At 37.2% G+C, this 18858-nt stretch overlaps 1 pseudogene; it reads left to right on the forward strand.

Annotated features, from left to right (window-relative positions):
* The first annotated feature begins 372 nt into the window (after positions 1-372).
* The window catches only part of LOC150040463 (prefoldin subunit 6 pseudogene), a 149941-nt pseudogene continuing 131455 nt past the window's right edge, over positions 373-18858 (forward strand).

Here is an 18858-nt window from a genome sequence, read left to right on the forward strand (position 1 = left end):
CTGATTTTGATGGTCTTTTTGCATTTTCTTTATTTTTCTGGTCAAAACAAAATGCTTTTCTCAGCTTGTATTTTGTCCTGTCCCAGGCACAGAATCACACTTTCTATTAAAAATTCTGGTGCTTATCTATCTGGCAAATATGTAACCCTTCTATTAATTACAATAAAAATATATGAGAAAAATTCTGGTGCTTCTCTTGGAGATATGTATTCAGACACAATGTTTGGTTACTAAGTGTATGCACTGGTACAGATATTGCTACTTCTAACATTTCAACTGAAATACCTAGGGAGCATACAAACACAGACATGCCTTTATTTTAATCATTGCTCTTTTTAGTAATTGACATTATATTTTTTATTTCACGACTACATGTTCCTCAACTGTGTGCAGCTGGGTGCTGACTTCGGACATAGTGTGCCTGATGGTACAGAGACATACACAAGCCTGTGTGCCAGTGAGGTATGAACTTCAGTGCTGTGGGTTGTCATTGGCATCTGGCGCTGGGATATTTAGGCAGCCTTCCTGAGCCAGATGGACTAGATCCCCCATTCTGTGAGTGAGGGAGCCCACAAGGCAAAGCACAGATGGGCTTTGGGTTTTGGTGAGGTACAGACCCCTGGCCCTATGGATGAGGGTATTCCATGTAAGGATGCCCGGGCTGGCTTTAGAGGAGGTCTGATCTGAGTGCAATCCTCAGTGCTGTGGGTAGTGCCTTCTCAGGTTAGGAATGCACACACAGGCTTTTGAATCCAGTTGAATGCAGATATTCCCCATTCTAGTGCTTTTGGAGGCTCACCTGCTCAGGGGTAAAAGGTCAAGTGTGGGTGGGTGCTACCCTCCTTGTGCTGTGGGTGGCTCTCAGGTCTCTTTCATGGATGCACAGATGGACAGGCTATGTGTAGGACTGCCCCCTCCCCCCACCCTGGGGTGGGCTTGGCTGGCAGCTTCATCCCAGGCCTGTAGGGCCTTAAGTCCTCAGGCAGGAGTCTGGGCTATGACTGATGTGGGCTCTGAATGGGAGCCCCAGGCTTTGTCCTTTGCCCTTGGTTCAAGCATGCCCAGTGTCGGTCAGAGGCTCAATCCTCTCTTACCTAGTATGAGCTGGGACTAATGCCTTCTCTGAGTGCCCATTACCAAACTCTGTTTCCTGATTCAAACTCCCCCAAGTGCAAATTCTTGAGGCCATTTGAAGGAATTTAAATCCTCGCATTGCTGGTGCAGGCTAAGATCTATGTAGGTTCTTGGTTCTGAGCTCAGAATTTTGTCCCTAGTTTTTGGTCCCTCTGCCAACCTTCCTATGCTCCGGATTTGCTTCTGAGTTGGAGGTTGAGTTCCTCCCTAGGGCTTGAACTTAGGGCCTGAGCACTGTCCTTGGGCTTCTCAAGGCTAGTACTATAGCACTTGAGCCACAACACCACTTCCAGCATTTCTATGTATGTATATGGTACCAAGTAATCAAACCTGGGTCTTTGTGCATACTAGGCAACCACTCTTCCACTAAGCCAAACTCCTTGATCCTGAAGGTCATCTTTGAAGCCAGATTCAACAAGGAAGTCTAGTCTCTTATCTTTAATTAATCATCAAAACCCAGCCGGAACTGGAGGTGTGGCTTATGTGGTATAGTGTTCATCTTGTGTGAACAAAACAAAACAAAACAAAACATTAAGGAACAGCACCCAGGACCTGAGTTAAAGTGCCAGTACTGTCCACCCCCCAAAAAAAATCTAATGAATACTTGTCTTATAAGTGGATATGAAAATAAATTAGTTGACTGTTCCAGCTGTACATTTCAGTGAGTTCTGCAGAACGGGGAAAGTGAAGGCAGATATTGAAAGTCCTTAACTGGGTTTACTATGTCATATATTTTCTTTTTTGTTTTTAAATAGAAATTGTAATATCTGTACAGTACAATACTAGGTGAATACAAAAATAAATGAGACATAGTCATTGTACTCTAGAGCTTTGAATGTAGTCATTTCTCATGTACCTGAGTCACCAAGAGAAAATGAAATTAGTATTTTATGAGAATTATATAACATTGCATCAAAGCTGTAAAGGATAGAGCACTGATATTTAAAGGTGGGAAGGAAGGTAACAGTGAAGAATTCAGGGTAACAATATTTGACAGGATAACAATATTTGAAGTGAAGCTTGGTAGATGAATCAAAACAGAAAGATGTGGAGTTCCCATACACAGAAAGAAGAGGATATAAAGAAGAGAAAAGGTTCACAATGGATACTACGTTAGAAAGCATTCTCACACTTCGATGTGCCTATTAATCAAATGGGGAGTATTGTTAAAATGCAGGCCGGAATTCAGTTGGTCCTCAGGGTGATGAGGCAAGGTTGAAATTCTGATTATTTTAGAAACCTCCAAAGAGATGACCAAGTTAGAGATCCATGGTAAGATACCCATTCTGGTGGCTCATACCAGTGCTCCTAGCTACTCAGGTGGCTGAGTATCTCGGTTTGAAGCCAACCCAGGGAGGAAAGTCCATGAGACTCTTATTTCCAATTAATAATGCCCCCCAAAAACCAAAAGTGGAGCCATAGCTTAAGTGGCAGATCACATCCAGGCCATGAGTTCAAAGCTCAGGACCAGCCAAAAGACAGACACAGAGAGACAGAGAAAGACAAAGACAAAGACAGGAAAGAGATGAAGGATGAAAGAATGACAGAAAAGAGAGAGGGAGGAAGGGAAAGAGAGAAGAAGGGAGGGAGAGAGAGTGGGAAGGAAGAAAGAAAGGAAGAAGGGATGGAAGAAGGAAGGAGGGGGAGAGAAGCAAAGAAGGAAGGAAATATAGGAAGGAAAGGAGAGAGGAAGGAAGGAAGGAAAACAGAAAAGAATAGAGGGAAGGAAGGAAGGAAAAGAGTGAGGGAGGGAGAGAGAACAAAAAGAAAATGGAAGAAATATGAGAAAAAATAGTAAAAAGGGAAGAAGGAAAAGAGGAAGGAAGGAAGGAAGGAAGGAAGGAAGGAAGGAAGGAAGGAAGGAAGGAAGGAAAAAACACATGCCATTTTGGCCATACTGAAAAGATTAGAGTGTGTGATGAAGCTGATAATGGAGTTGAGGTTCAATCATGAGTGGCCTAGATTATCATGCTAAGGAATATAAAGCTGATTACACTGTGTCCTGAGGAAATATTTAAGACTTGAATGGTTCTACCTGATTTAGCAATATTTTTCCATATTATTAAAGGAAGAATCTTTAATAATACATATCCGAAGTTGCTATTCTTTTTAACAAAATCCCAAGATCTAGAGTTCTAAAGACCTTAATACAAAACAACTCCAAAACAGCGCTTGGGGCCCAGAAATCTGTGTTGTAAGGTATATTTAATTGTTACATTCCTATACATGCTTCTAACATGCTCTAATCCATCTCCTTTCCCTTTCTTTTATTTCCTCCCCTTTCCAAAACAAGGCTAGTAGGTGATTTTCATACATGCTAATTTTTCACACTCCCATAGCTAAAAGGAGAATAATCCTAAGGCTTAAAGTTTTATAAAGGATACATGGAAAATGGAAGACTTGAAAAAAATCATATTAAGTGAAGTAAGCCAGACCCAAAGCAACATAGACTCCATGATTTCCCTCATTTGTAATAATTAGTATATGTCTAGGATTGTCCTAGCAGTGGATCACAATAACTCCAAAGCTATGTACATGCACTCATAATGGATTAGACTAAGTGAAATGAACTCGTTTTATCCTGGGATAAAACTCTCAGAATAGGCAGGTTTACCTTTGTGATTGTTGTTTTAAATGTAGTATGTAAAGTTATTCCTTTTCTCTTTTTTCCTCTGACAATTTATTTCATGTTTCTACTGTATCTGAATGTGGTACCTGGTATATTGTAAATACATTTCTTTGTTTACTTGGAATAGGGAAGGCAAGGGAAAAACAAGGTGTTTGGGAGGCCATAGAGGGAGGGAAAGTGGAAGAAAAACATGGAAAGGGGTATCAATGTTCAAGAATGTCACTACCTGACAAATGTGACTGTAACCCCTCTATACATAACCCCAACAATTTTTAAAAAAAACAGTACATGTAGCTTTGTTACACTATTCTGTATATTTGTATATGCTGGAAATTTTGCAATTGAAAAGTTAAATAATAAATAATATGAGAAATTAAAACATTAGCTATAATCACTTCCTTCTAAAGAGTACGGCAGAGGCCAGGTGCTTGTGGCTCACACCAATAACATAGGAGGCTGAGATCTGAGAATCGCAGTTCAAAGCCAGCCCAGGCAAAAAAGTCAGTGGGAGTCTTCTTTCCAATTAGCCTGAGGTGAAGCCATGTGTTAAGCAGTAGAGTACTAGCCTTGAGCAAAGGATGCTCATGGATAGCTCCCAGGCCCTGAGTTCAAGCCCCAGGGCTAGCACAAAATAAAAAAGCGTATTGCAAAAAAAAAAAAAGAATAACTTTATAGTGGGAAAATCCTGTAGGCACTATCTCAACCAGCCAGTGATAGGTGATGTGATGACATGTACCAAACTGCCTTTGCTTCACTTCAGCCTTGCCCCTGTTCCCTTCTCCCTTTAAGATTCATCTATTCAGAACAAATTCATGGTCCAACACATTGAGCAGAAGCTATTCACTTTCAATGTCAAATAGTCAGTCCATCCTTATTTCATCTTCCTTTACCCTCAAAAATCTATCCAGTCTTTCCAAATACAGTTAATTCTCCTCCCTTTCCCTGATTGTTGCTATCCTCTCTCCCAAGTATATGACTCTCATGTGTTCTTAGGTTACCCTGTGTTTACATGGCTGCTCTCCAATGGATGGTAGATTCTTTCAGCCTGTTCTCCAGGCATAGAGCCAGCTCACATTCTGCTTCCACCCCTGTCATGACAAATACTAGTAATTCAATAAAGATTAGTTGAAGGGATATATTTTGCATCACCTATTGTCCCTTATGTTCTCAGCCCTTGGAGAAAATGTCCCATAAGGAATTTACCAATATAGGTTGAGAAACTGTTTTCTTGTACTTCCCGGTGATGGTTGTATAATTACAATCATTATCAGAAACAAGCTATTTGCATAAATATGGCCAAATCCATATTTGGGTTCAGCAGTGTTGATAGGATTCACAAAAATCCTTTGCTTTCTAGCACTGGCATTTTCTTATTATCTCTGCATTTCAATGTTACCTTCCAGGCTCTGCAATTAAACAAATTCTTAGAATTTTAAGCAAATAAGCTTGTACATTTTAAAGTGGCAAAACACCCAGGGGCAATGCTTAAGCCTCTGATTCTCTCTCTCAAAGGGTTTTCTGAGCTGTGGCTGACAGCTTGGTGATTACAAATCCTCCTTGTCCAGAAGGGCTGGACTTTCTGTTTTCCACCCCATGGTGCTGTGCTTCCTCTGCAGAATATATTTACTTGCAGCATTCAAGCAGGAAGACCCTGGGAGGATGAGTCATCAACTAATGCAGAGACTCATCCTGGCAGCCATACAGAGAAACTCTCTGCTTTCTTACTGTATAGATAGGCCCTGGTTAGGAAACAAGGCTTCTGTGTACAGAAATGCTTACCACCTAGGCAGGAAATGACACTTCAAAAATGCTGAACAATAATTACGAGGGGGACATAATGCCATTTCTGGGACCCAAGTGTACTATAAGGCAATAAATCTAGTGTAAAATAGGTGAGTGTTCACTGCATATAAGAATCTATGGCAGGTGCTAGAGAAAAGTTTTCTCACCTCTACATGAGGACAAACATGTCATTATCACAATTCTAACAGCCCCTGATTATAAGTCCCACCATTATCACATGTGACTCAAACAGGGAAAAAATTAATAGTAAAATTTTTTGATAGTAAGATGAATCTCATTAGATATTACAGGAAAAGGAATTAATCAAAGAATCTACGACCTGATCAAACACAGCAATGTAGGAATAACAATCACACAGGGCTGTTTAAAAATTAGGTAAGTGAATATGTGAAATGTACTTAGAACAACGCCAGATAAATGATCCATACATCCCCTATGGGAATGAGATAGTAGGAAATATTTTATTTATAACACTATTGTGTGTGATTGCAGGGGTTTCTCCTACTCTATTTCCAATCTGCCTTTTGGATCTCTTTACAAACATGAAGACTTTAAAGTCTCCAAACCATAGTATGCCAGAATAAGCAATTCCTTTGTGGGAAAGGTGACTTTTGATCCTGGTCAGAAGTGATAATATGAAACAGGTAATTAGTATGCTGTGAGTGTGTGTGTGTGTGTGTGTGTGTGTGTGTGTGTGTGTGTGTGTGTGCATGTGTATGCCAGTATTGCTGCATGAACTCTGGACCTTGCACTCTCACTTAGATTTTTCAATCAAAGCTAATAGCTAATGCTCTACCACTTGAGGCACCTCTCAACTACGGTTTTTTTTTTTTACTAGCTTGTTAGAACTAAAAGTTTCTAGAATTTGTCCTCCTACCTGATTCTGAGCCCTTAGCACCCTGAGTAGTTACAATTACAGGTTTGAACCACCAGCAACAGGCATTATTATTCTTTTTTAAATTACTATTACATTTTACTTTTAATTTTTTTTTGCCAGTTGTGGGTCTTGACCTCGGGACCAGGGCGCTGTCCTTAGACACTTTTTCTCAAGACTAGCATTCTAACACTTGAGTCACAGTGCCACTTCCAGCTTTTTCTATGTATATGGTACTGAGGAATTGAATTCAGGGCTTTGTGCATGCAAGACAAGCACTCTCCCACTAGACTACGCTCCCGGCCAATGCATTATTATTCTTTGATAATTATTTCACAGTGTTTATGTATATTAAATAATCAACATGTAAAACTTAAATATATTTGGTTGGAATTGCAAGATACAGTTCAATTAAGAAACAAAATTGGTTGGGAGTGTAGCCTAGTGGTAGAGTGCTTGCCTAGCATTCATGAAGACCCAGGTTTGATTGCTCGGTACCACACACATAGAAAAAGCCATGTATGGTGCTGTGGCTCAAATGGCAGAACTCTAGCCTTGAGAAAGCCCAAAGACAGCGCTCAGGCCCTGAGTTCAAGCCCCAGGATTGGCCAAAAAATTAACATGGTTTCAATTTAGATGTGTTTCTGTATTTACGAATAGTCTTTACTAAATTTTTCCATCATATGTTTTGCTATTTTATAGATATTTAATACCTCTAGGGTTTTTTAAGATCTTAGCTGACCAGTTTTAATTGGTTTGAGTGAGCACTCAGTTCAAATTCATTAATTAACTCTTTAGAATATTTAAACATACATAACATCCAGGATATAACAACTTTTCTAGATAATATAAATGTACCCAGGTCACACTGGGGAGCTAAATATGTTCTATAGATTTAAGTATTACATGAAATATAAATTACCACAAAAACTCTACATTAAATACCCACAAAAATTTCTATTACAATACAAGTAATATAATTAAATTGAACATATAAATTAAATATTTCATTATAAAAACACCTATGTATGTCAAAGAGGCATTCAATAATGTCATCTATTTCTATCATTTGAGTCACATCTCCAAACCTATTTTTCTTCTGTTCATTTTGAAGATCGAGACTCATGACCCTTTTATCCAGGCTGCATTCAAAGGTCCTAGCCTTCTTAGTAACTAGAATTACATTGCCCAGCAGTACTTATGTTTGTATGACATCCATCATTGAAGATGAAAGGTCAAAGGATCTCATGCCCCTTCCTCTAATGAATGATCCCTCGAATTTATACTAATCATATTTTCTTTCATCATATGAATGCATACAATTGCTTAAACTCTGGGAAACAGTATTTTCTGTGTCTACATACTTAACTAAAAATTAGAGACTAGATGAATATAGATGAACGAAGAACAGGCATTAGATGAGAAATCGTCTCTGAAAAAAAAGTTTATGTTTACCTGGCTCAAATCATTCATACAGCAAGATAACTATTATGAGTATTATATGATATAATATTTTTAAAAAGGGAAATTTAATATGCTGTTAAGAAAGCTTAAATATGCTTATGTGTTAAACTAACAATCTTGTTCTAGGAAATTATAACAATCTAATGCAATGAGCAATGAGTGTCTCGTTGTAAAACAAGTAATAATAGATTATTAGATTAAAAGTAGGAAATAATCCAAACTGTTGAATAATAAAATATAGCCATAAATGAAATATTATAAAGCCATTAAAGATCTGGGAGAGGGAGCTGAGGATATAAAAGAGATAAAAGAAGGTGGAGGGAAAGGAGAAGAGGAGGAAACAAACGGGCCAAATTAGTGTGTTGTCTTTTTTTGTAAATTTTAATCATATTAACACCCAACCTTCATTGAGCACTTATAGTAAGTAATTTGCAGTACTGTCTCATTTACTCTTTACAATGCCCTGTCAGTACATACTATTATCTTGCAGATAAGAAAACTATAGCAGGGAGACTGGGGTAATTGCCCAGAGTCACACAATTAGTAAAGAACCAAAAAGGATATAATACCAGTAGATTTAACCCCAAAGTTTGCAGTTTTATTTTGTCAAGGGGAAGATGCACATCATTTCAAGACTGGTGACCTTCGTGATAATTGTATAGACTATTTACCTCAATATATTTTGTGAAAGTCTAAAATTTTTCCTTGTTGATTATCAGCTTAAATAATGAAATTGATTTTTTAAAAACTCAAGGGTTATGAGCATGTACCATAATAACTAATGTTGCAGATGGAGATTTGACTTGTTTTTAAATCAATGCTTTTACAAAATTTGTTGTATATTATCTAATATCATTCCTGGGCATCTATCCTGAACATCATATCCCAGGATATGATAAGGACACCTGCTAAGCTATGTTCATCTCTGCACTATTCACAATAGGTAAGCAATGGAAACAATCCAGATGCCCCATTACACATGAATGGATACAAAAAATGTGATATATATATATATATATATATATATACACACACACAATGGAATTCTACGCAGCCAACTGACAAGATAAAATAATGGCATTCACAGGGAAGTGGATGAATCTAGAGCAAATCATGCTGAGTGAGACAAGTCAAGACCAAAGGAACAAAAGCCACATGGTATCCTTAATGTGTGGCTATTATTCCAAACAGTACAATATTTGTGGACTCAATGCTATGGACATGATATTGGAAATATAAACACAACTACATAGATATAAAAATTTATGACTCTATAGACATAATGTTTTATTACATAGAACTATATGTATCTATGACATACAAACCCTCAGTCTAATTTTAAGTATATTCTAAAATCTAAGTGCCAGTGATTGTATATAGAGATTCGCTTCTTGAATATTGTTAAACACATCATTTGAAATATGATGTAAAAATCAATGTTAATAAAAACAAAAGAAATGCTAGCAGTGTTCTTGTTTACCCATAGTTAAAGGAAGGAAAAAAAAAACCTGTTTCCCACTTCATTGTTGTTATGCTCCTGATTTTCTCATCAGAATGCCTGACAGATAATAACTCTGGCTATTCATACGCATATGAATTTAATATACTAATATCCAATGTCCTGAATATAGGACATTTGTGGTAAAAGAGGAATGACAAGTTAACGAGTTTTTCTTCTGAGTAGCTGGCATTAGCTCTAGTAAGCAATAAAATATATGTGCAGCACATAGTAGGCCTGTGACACTGTTGTGTCATTTTCTCATCATTGTGACAAAATACTTGGCATAAATACTTTTAAAAGGAAAGATATTGTCGCATCTTGTTTGGTTCAGAGAATGCAGGTATCATGGATGGGGAGGTGTGGCATTGCAGATCAGCTCAATTCACGGAGGCCAGGAGTGCTAACTTACACTAGTCGGATCTCCCTTTCCCCATTTTAATACACTCAGGCCATCAGTCTATGAGACAGTCTAACCCATATTCAGGGTGGATTATCCTTTAGTTAATCCTTTCTGAAATAGTCCAAGAGAGATACACAGACTTGAACTTTAGTAATCTCTTAGGGGCTTCTTACACCAATCAGGCTTTAAATCAAGAATAACCATTTCAGATCCTTACATGCTGAATAAAAGAAGATCATTTATATTTAACTTGGGATTTTTTAACATGCTATATAATTTGAAATGACAAGAATATTTCATTCCATTAATGTTGGTGAGGCATAGGATTTTTACGATTCCAGGGTTAGATGACAAAGAGCACTTGAAAGCAGACAATCTCTACCTTCAGTATGCTTATCAGCAGCTAAAGCACTAGAACAGGGGTCAGCAAACTATGGCACATAGGGCACATCCAGCAAAGCATCTGCATTTGCATATCCCATGCCCTTAGAAGGATAAATGGTTGGGGGGGAAAAAAAACTTCAAAAGATTATTTTGCCAGTTGCTAGTGGCTCATGCCTGTAATCTTAGCTACTTAGGAGGTTGAAATCTGAGGACCGAGGTCCAAATCCAGCCCAGGCACTAAAGTCCTTGAGACTATTATCTCCAATTAACTACCAGAACACCGGAAGTAGTATTGTGGCTCAAGGGGTAGGGCGGTAGCCTTGAGCTGAAGTACTCAGGGACAGCGCCCAGGCCCAGAGTTCAAGTCCCCAAACTGACAAAGAATATTTAATGAAATATAAAAAATACATGCAATTCAAGTTCAGCACCCATAAACAAAGATTCATCCTCTCATATATTTATAGAGTTTACTTGAAGGACTATGAACACTGAAGCTGTTTTTGTCAATAAATGGAATCTATCGGGTGCCAGTGGCTCATGCCTGTAATACTACCTACTCGGGCTGAGATCTGATGATCATACTTCCAAGCTAGCCCCACCAGGAAAGCTTATGAGACTCTCTTATCTCCAATTAACCACCAAAAAAGCCAGAAGTGGAACTATGGCTCAAGTGTTAGAGCACTAGCCTTGAAGAAGAAAAAAAAGCTCAGGGATAGCACCCAGGCCCCAGGACTGACATAAAAATTAAAAACAAAAAGTAAATAAATGACATTTTTGGCTATTTCTCAGATATCATTAGCAATTAAAACATAATTTCAGCCAGGTATAGTGGCTCATGCCTTATAATCTTCCGTGACTCAGAGTGGGGAAACTGAAAGGATAGAAACTTGAGGCCAGTCCTGGCAAGATGTTCATGATACTACTTCTCAACAAATAAAAGCTGGACAGGGTGACATGCACCTGTCTCACCGCTATGCAGGGAACATAAATAGCATGGTCCATGACAGGTAGGGAATAAATGTAATGGGGCATGTTTCAAGTAGTAAAATATGAGACCTAACAAGGACAAGGTCATAAGTTCAAATCTTAGCATTACTACACCTTCTTATCCCATTCCCAAATAAATATTTTAGGTCATCATATCTAGGCCAGAAAGTAAATAGCTGAGGCTATGTGGACCACATGATCTCTACTGAAACTATTCTACTCTGTCTTGGAGGAGAGATAGTAACAATGGACATTAGATAAACGAATAGAAGTGGCTATGTATCAGTAACTTTAGTTATTCATTAAACTTCACTTCTCAATTCGTTTTGTTCACTGTTCTTTCTAAGCAGAATTCGGGCGAACTATCTTATTAAGGAGATCAAATATGTTGCAACTGTTTATAGTTATGATCAATTTCTAATGTGAACATTGGGAAAACTAATATATAACACAAGTTTCACTTTGTTGTTATTGTTGGTTTGGGGACTTGAACTCAGGGCTTGAACACTATCCCTAAGCTTTTTTGCTGAAGGCTAATACCTTTCCACTTTTCCTTCCATGGCTGTCTTTGAGCCATGATCCTCAGATATCAGCATTTTGATAGCTAGGATTACTAGAGTGAGCCAGCAGTTGTCTTTTGAATAGACTCCATTATATCATTGATAAGACTTGAATGTTAATGCAGTATCAAGCTTTATATCTTCTGATTAAACATCATTGATTAAAAAATATGAGTAAAGGCTATCTAAACATTACACCAAATTTTAATTCTTGATTAATTTCCACAAACACTGTGAGTCAAAAGCAAAGCAAAACTATACATTCATTGTAAAGTGTTGTCAAGGGCATGAGCAAGTAGAATTATTGTTCACAGCTAGTAGAAGCATATGGTGGTTAAAAAAATAAAAAGTTCTGAAACAGTTCCCAGTATCTATCAAAACTTAATATATGCATTCCCTATGACTCACTGTTTCTGCTTCTAGTATATACTTAACAGAAATGCGTATGTATTATGTTATATATAAAAACATTTCTACAAATGCTTTGTTGCAGTATTATTCTTTAAAAGTCAAAAACAAATTCAAAATCAGAAAGAACTAAATGTTAACAGTAGGATGGAAAAATCTGGTATACTCATATAGTAGGAAAGAACAGCAAGAAGAATAAAAAGAAACAAGAAAAATTATACTCAGTAAGTAATTTCAATTAGTGAAAATTCATCTGTACACTTATGATATGTGTGCTTACAACTTTTTCAAGAAAATTGTTGTGACTTCAGGAAAAAAATTAATCATTCCAATGATTTTTTGAATCCCAGAATATAAATTTAGTGTATCCTGTTATTCTTGCTGTGGTGAAGGTAAATATGATTCAAATACCAAGTCATTCCATTGATCCCAATTTGCCTGCAAAATAGAGCCCTCAGGTCATGTAAGCTATCTCCTAACACAATGATTTGAAGAATTACCTAAGGATTCCTCAACCCAAAGCATAGGATGCCTTATGAAAGAAGAAGGCTCAGAGAGAGGCCCTTGGAACCAATTGCTCTATTCTCATAACAATTTTAAGGTACTTTTGGACTCAGATATTCCTCTATGGTGGGACATAGTCATAGTATACTGATGCCAACATACTCAGGAGTATGAGGACAATAAGACAAAACTGAGACCATCTTTGATGTGTCACTCTATGGTATGAATGTTCACAAAATGAAATATAAATCAGATCCAGTGAAATTACTCATGTGTGTATTCCTTGATACTTGGGACATGGAGCTCAGGAGACTGTGATTTTGGAATCAGATGAGGCAAAAAAGTTCATAAGATGCTTTCTTAATCTACATTTGTACATAAGGCAGAAAGTACAATAGGAAGATTGTAATCTAGGATACCTAAGCAAAAGCATGAGACTCTATTTGAAAAATAAAGCAAAAAAAAAGCCTAGGGGCAGGGCTTAGCTAGTAGAGCACTTACCTAGTAACTACAAAGCCCTGAGGTCAGCCTGCAGGACCACCCATAAAATGAAGAAACATAAAACATAAATTATGCTAACTTTAGTCCTGAAACCATATCAAATATGATATCATTGAAAACATCTCTCCTTCTAACAATATATAAAGATCATGTCCAAATGGAAGTCATCAAGAAACTTGCAAATGGCTTTTTTCTGTTCATATCTATTATCTCTGTATTTCTATAAAAAGCCAGAGATATCACTATAATTGGCTAGGTGAAGTGCTATTTTGTCATTATAAAAGAAATGATTTGACAACTAATAATGATTGACTGGGATGCCAGGGTCTTATGCATGTAATTTGAGCTGCTTATGGAACTGAGAACTGAGAATCATAGTTGGGAGGTAGGCCAAACAGAAAATAAATCTACGAGACTTATCTCCAATTAACCAGTGAAAAGTCAGAAGTGGAAGTTTGCCTCAAGTGGTAGAGAGCCATCCTTTAGTGAAAAAGTCAAATAAAAGCATAAAGCATAAGGCCCTGAGTTCAAGCCCTTGTACACACACACACACACACACACACACACACACACACACACACACTATGCTATCAGTGTAATAAAACCCACAAAAGTGTAAGCAAATATAAAATGGGAAACAGTGAAACCAATTACAAAAGCATGGAAATTATTAATAATTGGTTTATTTGTTCTCACAAGTCCACATTTTTTAAATTTTAAATAAATGGTGTGTTATTATTTTAATATTACAAAATAATGATGAAAGCACAAAAGTTTGAAAGACTCACCAGTATCTCAAGGAAAGAACATGATAAATGCCATGTGGCACACTGAAGAAAAAGATCTGAAGTTGAACCTGAGGGTTCAAATTCTGTTGCCTTTCATGTGTCATTTTCTTCCCTCTTTCAAGCCTAAAGTCAAGCCTTCATCAGACAGGCTTTTCTCTTTATTTGAAAGAGCAAGTGTCACCTGGATTCTTCTCCTTCCATGTTGGGTACAGTAGACCACTGCTCAGTTAGACTCCTAAGACATTGTTATCTGCTTACCTATCTGTCTCTCTCTCTCTCTCTCTGTCTCTCTCTCTCTCTGTCTCTCTCTCTCTCTGTCTCTCTCTCTCTTTCTGTCTCTCTGTGTCTCTCTCTATTTCTCTGTCTCTGTCTCTGTCTCTTTCTCTCTCTCTCTCTCTCTCTCTCTCTCTATATATATATATATATATATTATTTATATATATACTGATTTGGTTAGTCACTATAGATTTAAGAATTAACCATATGACAACATTAACCATATGGCAAAACGTGACCAAGTTTCTAAATCCTCCTAGTGTAATAGTCTTTCTAGAACCCACTTATTTGTCATCTTCAATAGCAATAGACTTGATAAGATTTTCTCCACTTGCATTTCTCATCTGGGAGCCATTTCTGGGTACCAGCTCTCCTTAGGCCCAAGATTATACCTTGATCTTAACCAATTCATCCAGTATCTACCAAATTAGTCAAGTACACAATTTGAAAAATCATAATTATTCTACAAAGCATTAAATGAATACCCCTAGCATTACTTGCTTAAAAAAACAACCTCAGGAGATGCTTCATTCACTCAGAATAGAACTATAGCTTCACTATGTCTAGGACTGGCCTGAGGGAAATAGACATGCCAAAAGAGAAGTGAGAAGCTGCCAAAGAGATCATTTCCAGTTTTATACCCTGAGTGACTCTATATCAAGAGCAGTTAAAGATTGGTAGACCTTAAGAAAAAGTTGAACTCACTCCATGGCTTAAATCATATAGATATGGAAAACCACAGACTTCAGTGGATTTGTTCAAAAACTCAGAAATGTGTCTGTGTATATGAATATAAAGAGAGATAGTAAAAATGAATTACAGAATGAAGAACAAGAGATTTACTTTTGTGGGTTTTGTTGTCAATGTACTATGTGAAGTTATTTCTTTATTCAATGTTTGATTATCTCTTTTCCTTATGGTTTATCCCTTTTTGTTATATCTGACTTTGGTATCTGGTGTACTATATATACATCTGTTTGTTTATGTGAATCAGGGAAGGGAATGTTAAAAACAAGATGATGTGACAAACATCAAAGGGTGAACCAGTGTAACAGCAGAGTGATATTCACAGAACAGTAGGTTGGAAATGAACTTTACAGCTTGGAATGGTGGCAAGGGAAAGTGGGAGAAATCATGGGAAAGGGTAACAATATTCAAGATGTAATGTGTTCACTACCCCATGAATGTAACTGTAGCCCCAATTTAAAAAATAATAAAGAGATAGATGATAGACAGATAGATGATAGATAGATAGATAGATAGATAGATAGATAGATAGATAGATAGATAGATAGATTCTATGGCTTTGCATATGTCTTGTGAGTTCTAAATGAGAATTGCTGGCTACCAGATGTATTATATACTTGCCAACATATTACTTTGCTAAATAATTTTTGACACTGATAAAAATTCATTGTAGGGGCCGGGAGTTTGGCCTAGTGGTTAAAGTGCTCGCCTAGCATGCACAAAGACCCAGGTTTGATTCCTCGGTACCACATACATACGAAAAAAGGCCGGAAGTGGTGCTGAGGTTCAAGTGGTAGAGCTCTAGCCTTGAGAAAGTCCAAGGACAGTGCTCAGACCCTGAGCTCAAGCCCAGGACTGGCAAAAAAAAATTCATTGTATTTATAAACTGACATATTGAATGATTTTAAAATATGTGTATTCATAAACCAACATGTTTAAAAATTCTCAAAGTTGATGGCAATGCTAGTACCAGTAACCACATAAACCTTAATTCAATTTGTCATTTGGTAATGCTGATTATTAAGAGCATTCGGGTATGAGTAAACTACCCTGCAGAGAAAAACTTCTGTCCTTTTTTCAAAAAGTCTATATTAACATTGATTTTTACATCATATTTCAAATGATGTGTTTGACAAACAAGTATTCAAGAAGAGAATCTCTATATAGAATCACTGGCACTTAGATTTTAGAACAGAATCAAAATTAGGCCAAGGGTTTGTATGTCATACATATTGATCTATGTAATAAAACATTATGTCTATAGAGTAATAAATTTTTATGTTTATGTAGTTGTGTTTATATTTCTAGTACCATGTCCATAGCATTGGGTCCACAAATATTGAGTCCTAGTTCTTGTACTGTTTGGATCTAATAGCCACATATTAAGGATACCATGAGCCTTTTGTTCCTTTGGTCTTGACTTGTCTCACTCAACATTATTTGCTCTAGATTCATCCACTTCCCTGCAGATACCATTATTTTATCTTGTCTGTTGGCTATGTAGAATTCCATTGTGTGTGTGTGTGTATATATATATATATATATATATATATATATATCACATTTTTGTATCCATTCATCTGCAATAGGGCATCTGGATTGTTTCCATTGTCTGGATATTGTGAATAGTGCAGAGATGAACATAGCTGAGCAGGTGTCCTTATCATATCCTGGGTTCAGGAAGATGCCCAGGAGTGGTATGGTGGGATTATAGGGAAGGTCTTTCTAAATATTTTTTTTATGAAAGACAGAAACTCAGAGAAGAGGACATTCATTTAAACTTTAGAAACATGGGCTGCTATTAAGGACTGGTGTGGCCATCTTTTTCTGTTCCCCAGTTATCAGCCAGTTAATATCATATGGTTGAGCTGTGGCTCAAGTGGTAGAGTTCAAGCCTTGAGCAAAAATTTCAGGGATAGTGCTCAGGTTCTGAGTTCAAGCTCCAGAAGAGGTACCCTCCAAAAAGTCAGAAGTAGAAGTGTGTCACAATTAATAGAGCATCGGCCTTGATCCAGAAAGCTAAACAAGATTGAGAGGTCTGAGTTCAAGTCCTATAACTGATATGAAAATAATAATGTCTAATAGCATGTGAAAAATTAAAGCAGTGGAGTACTGAAAGGATTGAGCAGGTAGGTGCTGCAGATAGATCTCAGGAAAGAGAGAAATCTTTAGAAAGAGTAAAGAAAAGCATTGTCCTCTGGACCTGACTGGAGAGCTGTCATCCATGAAATGATAACAAGAGGCTTCGGCTTTCTATTTGCTGATAGTTTTAAGGATGAATTTTAAGCAGACAGCCATTAATGACTCTTAAAATATTTTTACTTTAGGCCATATATGGACAATATAGACCAGTGGAAAGAACAATAGCCGATATTTCAAATAATTCTAGAATAATGTCTATCATTTCCTCTCTAGTCATTTTCCTAGTTTACAGGCATATACAATTTTAGCAGCATCTGGCATGATATTATTTTTCCATTGATGCCTTTCATTATGTGGAAATTGTAGCTGCTGCCCCAAAGCACCCTCTACTCAAGACGCATCTGTCTAGCCTAGCAGTCTGTGTGGCTTTGAGGTTAGTGGCAAAACCCTGGGGGGCTTACCTGTACTTCAGAATCAGCTCTATCTCAATGTGTATCACTAATAAATCAGATGATAAATAAATAGAACGTCATCTAAAATCCCGGTGTAGAATTTAGTCACTTCCCAGGAACATAAACAAAATCAGCATAATTTATTTGAGGTTTCTCTTCCATTGATCTTTTGTCTTTTGTCTTTTTTGTTTCAAAAATAGGCAGCAAACATTCACTAAAATACCTGTATCAGTATTCTAAAGACAGCTAATTTTTTTAACTGAATTTTTTTGCTAGTCCTGGTGCCTGAACTCAGGGTCTGAGCACAGTCCTTGGGCTTTCTCAAGGCTGGAGCTCTATCACATCAGCCACAGAACTACTTCCAGCCTTTTCTATGTATATGATACCAAGGAATCAAACCTGGGTCTTTGTGTATACTAGGCACTCTACTAAGCCAACTCCCTACCCAACACAGCTAATTTTTGAAAAGCTAATTCATATGATTACTACTGAGCATTCATTTCAAGGTGATGATGTTCTATAGTCTATGCAATAATCTATATATAATTATTTTCTGTGAGCACTTCCCTATTCCATATGTCTTCAACTCTTCTTTATAAGCATCCTGCTTAGGACACTAAAGAGAAACTCCAACACACAAACTAAATCCTGCAGAACTGGTAGACAATGTGCAGAATATAAAATGAAACAAGTATGAGGGAAAGATGACTTGGCTTTTTGGTCATTGCATGATACTCCTTTGCCCCCCCCCCACATCAAACAGCTGTCTGAGCAGACTTCAAGTCACAATTATACTCTCCAATCAAAATCCAGCAATGACCAATCTATTGCTTCTATCCTGAAATATCATAATAAAAGCCTCAATCTCATTCCTCCAGACGCTTCATCTCTGACTTATTATATAAGCAAACTCCCTTAATAGTGTGGTTTGCTTTCCACTACTAGTCATCCTAGACATGAAGTAAGTTACAAGCATTAAATAAAGTACTCTCATTACTCTTCATTCTTCAAATTGTTAACATCATGGTATACACAGGGAAGGATAGCAATTGTGTAACTCCTATGAACAACTAACTTACAATTTCACAAAATGAGTACCAGGAAGCTGGAAAGTGTGTTATAGAGGATTAAGGGAGAGGTAGACAACTGGGGAGAGAAAGAGTGGGACGATACAGTCATAATATTCAATGTACATATATGCAATGGGAAGTAAGTAACTAGAGAAGATGGGTGAGGTTGGAAGAGATAGAAGAAGGGACACTGATCAAGATACCTTTTATTCATAACCTGAAATGTTGAATGGA

Source organism: Megascapheus bottae, chromosome X, assembly GCF_031878675.1.
Source record: "Megascapheus bottae isolate mThoBot1 chromosome X, mThoBot2.hap1, whole genome shotgun sequence".
Lineage (NCBI taxonomy): Eukaryota > Metazoa > Chordata > Mammalia > Rodentia > Geomyidae > Megascapheus > Megascapheus bottae.